The 3,872-nt window shown below is 36.8% G+C and overlaps 1 protein-coding gene across 1 annotated transcript in view; it reads right to left on the bottom strand.

Moving 5' to 3' along the window:
* LOC102677289 overlaps positions 1-3,872 on the bottom strand; it is a gene marked incomplete at its 5' end in the record, with an annotated part of 10,905 nt that overhangs the window by 3,497 nt on the left and 3,536 nt on the right. The gene's annotated exons all lie outside the window — the stretch shown is intronic.

The following is a 3,872-nucleotide window of genomic DNA, read 5'->3' as shown; positions in this document are numbered from 1 at the left end:
AAAAAAAAAAAAAAAAAAAAAAAAAAAAAAAAAGAAAAAAAGAGAGAGAAAGAGAAAACAAAGAGAGAAAGAAAGAAAAATTGCAGAGAAAATAATGAGAGATAAAAACGAAAGATAGGCAGGATTGGTTTGAAACGTATCATCGATTCTGTAATTAAAAAGACTCTCACGGTCGATTTCATCGAACGGTATTCCGTGAACGATGATTCGCCCTTGGAGCGGAATTAATTAACCGAAATCACGACCGAGAGATTGAAGAAAGGAAAGATTTCACAGATTAATTGAAACCCGTGGTCGCCGAATTAACGAGATCGACACGCTCGATTGTTCCTCAGACTCGGTGATGCACACGATATATACACCGTTGGCCAAAAGTTTCAAAATTGAATTAGATCGAATTTTAACCATGGATTAAATTTTTTTTTTTTCTCGAATATAACTCATCAAATATACGTCATTTCTATTTATATAAAATCTCAAACGGAACAATATTTTTTTTTTTTTTCCGCGAAAAATTATTCGATACGTGTAAAATAAAATAAAAGATTCTTCGAAACTTTTGAACAACGGTGTAATAAGCGCACCGCGCAGGCTCTCGTTTCAGCAAGCCGCTCATTCTTTTCCTTCGCGGTACCGCGAGCACTTGAGCAACACGCTTCCGTTACTCCCACGCAACGAAACGTTAACTCTTTTTTGCCGTATTTTCAGCTCGAGATACCGGCAAATCGTTCCGGAAGGTATCTATCATCGATCGACGTCGAGGTCTCTTTAATAATATTTTATAACAACAGCGACAGTTTTCAACAATGGAAATATGGCAAAAATTATAGATCGACAAATAAAATATCGTAGCTAGCACCTTTTTAATTTCCAACGCGCACTTTTCATCACATTTTGTAATTGTAATAATAATAATATCATCCAGATGACAAAAGATAGTATTTTTTTTATAGGTTAATAAATCGATCGTGGAAACCTGATTTATGTAAGATACGATAATTTTTTTTTTAATTTACGACACAATATAACACGAAGGGACTGGCGTCCATTTGGCGTCGCGACGAATCGTCGTTAGTAGGAGGGAAACAAGATTTACGGGATCTCTTTTCATCCTCGACATCGGTTATAATTAAACGCGGATCGCTTGGGAAATCTGCTCGAAGGCCTTTTGATTAAATCGATAAACTGCGCGCGCTCTGAAAGTAAGCCACGGTGTAAATCGTGTTGCGCCACGATCATTGGATGTACCGATGAATATTCGTCGCGTAATAACGCGTCAAATTTTCCTATCTTTCGAATTGTCGAAACGATGAATTTATTTGGATGCGTGACTTCAGTTCGAAAAAAAAAAGGAAGAAGAAGAAAAATGTGACGTGTAAATTCACGGTCGAAAGTTGGGTCAGTGATCTTGTTAGGAAATGTCATCCTCGTTGCTCGCACACAACGCAAGAAAGTGGAAACGTTTTATTATCCACCACTTTCCACCGCAGGAATTTTCTCCGTCCGTTTCACGGAATCCTCCTGCTCGTTCCGCGGAAATTATAGGAGCGCGAACGAGGAAAAAGTAGCACGTAAGAGGAGGGAATCGGCCTTCAACGAGATTCTTCATTCTCTCGTCTCGTTTTCGGTCGGTTGCACGATGACTGATGAATTAATTGGCGATATCCGAGGTGTAAAGAATGGTGGATTTGACGGGTGGGATGAATTGATGTATCATTTCACGGTTTCACGGTATGAAAAATGTGCGTGTAATAATATTTATAACTCGTTTTGAAACTGGAATTATTCTTGTTTTCTGACGCCAGATCGTGTAATTTTTTAATTCGCGATTTGTATCAATTTGGTAATTCAATTGCGATGGAGATAATGAAAAAAAGGTACTGACATATTGACAATTAACATTTGATAAATGATTTATAAAATGATCACGATTTATGAATCGCAAAAGTGGTACGGATTATTTTCGTATATATCGAATGAAATTTTCATAATTAAGTATAATTTTTTATCGACGATCGACTTTGGAATACGTTATCGATGTAATTTTCTGAAATCTATTAAACTCTATTTCGCTTCGTTTAAATTAAAAATCAATCATAGTCAATTTAAATCTACCGCGGTTTCTATGGAAACTTACCTTAACCTAACCTAACCTCCTTACCCTAGAGAGCATGGAGATCGTGTCGAGAGAACGTGTCGGTTCGTGATCACCGTTGCAATAAAAGAAAATAAAGGCAAGATAGATTCGTACAGTCGTCTCCAGAGATGGTTTTCCATGGGATTCTCATAGGAATTTCCTAGGTACGTGTCATCGGCACGTAACCTAGGATTAGCGTGACGAAAGGATAGACGATCCTCTTTCCCAACCTTTTCTCGCCTCGAATTCATTTCGATTGTTCCAGTTCCAATGTCAACGCGATTCTCAACCGTGGAAAGTGTGCGTGAGTCGAGAAAAAAGTCGGCTCCCGTGTAATGTTCACGGGAACACCTTTCATTCACGGTGTACACGTGGTCGGGCATTCGTCAGGAATATTTCGAGATTCTGGGAAAATTCGTTCTGGAATTCGTTTCGAATAATAAGAAAATTTGACAGAAAATTGACTCGAAATTGGCTTGGTGTGTAAAAGACACAGGTGTAAAAGTAAAAGTGTATGCGTAAATTTATGTGTATATACATGTATATTGTGTTTCTCTAGTAAATAAATTAGAATTTCGATTTAAATAAATTTTGTGTTACGTGTAACGGGAAAAATATAAAAGAATATAAAATTGTAATTAGACTCCAATGACCTTGAAAAAAAACTCTTAAACCTAACAATCGCGATTAGTCTAGCGTAAACTAATTTTCTTTTATTATTTCTAAAAGATCATTAAGATCATCTTGAACAAACTTTTTCAATTATTTTTTTTTATTATTTATATTTAAATGTCGTAATAAAGTAATTAAAGAAAATCTCATTAACTTTCTACGTTCGAGCCCATTTCCTAATCTATAAAAAACATCTATAAAAAAAATGTAATAAATCCTTCTTTTAATAATATACATTTTACGATGAAAAGTAAGAAAAATAATTTTAGTAACGATAATAAATGAAAATAGAACACGCAAGATAACGGATAAGAATTAAAATCCACGATTTTAAATTAAAAACGAAATAATTCTGAATTATCTTTGAACTGAAAGAATGAAAACTGAAAGATCGAATAGCGAACGATCGCGGGAACGATATAGTCGAGTATTTTCGTCGATCACACGCGATTGCTATTTACCGAGGGTGTGTCTCGTTACGTAATATTCCAAAGTGTCTTCCAAAGTTGAAATTCCACGCGTGATACGGCCGTGTCGCAATCCTTTCCACCGTGAGATAGTTTCGCTTCCTCTTGGAAATTTATATATCGTTTCACGTCCTCTCTAAACGATCACGAAACTCGTGTACGAAACCTTGTTTTTATGCAGGGGGCGAGCCGTGTGCGGATCGATCGATAAGCCGACGAAATCTTGATCGAGCGTTGGTAAAGTGAATTTCCATGTTATCCGTGAAAAGGCAAAACGTTCGTGGAAAATAGGTTGGGGCAGGATAATCGAAGGGAAGTGGAAATAAATGGACAGTGGCGTTACACGGTCGTAAATCATTCTCTACGGTCGTGCAATTGGTTCGAACGTGAGTAATCTTGGAACAGGTAGGTAGAGAAGGTACTCGAGAAGGAGTGAGGTTGATTACAGGGGTTGACGATCGATGATTATCGGTGAAAATATGTTAAGAGGTGCTCCGGAGAAAATGTAACGAGGTTACGGAAGTTAGAATTTGTCGTTTCTTTGAATTCCTTGAATTTTTTTCTTCTTAACCGCGATAGACTTAATCCTCTATTGA

This window comes from Apis dorsata, unplaced genomic scaffold, assembly GCF_000469605.1.
Source record: "Apis dorsata unplaced genomic scaffold, Apis dorsata 1.3 scaffold_93, whole genome shotgun sequence".
Classification (NCBI taxonomy): domain Eukaryota; kingdom Metazoa; phylum Arthropoda; class Insecta; order Hymenoptera; family Apidae; genus Apis; species Apis dorsata.
This window is presented reverse-complemented; position numbering and strand designations above follow the sequence as displayed.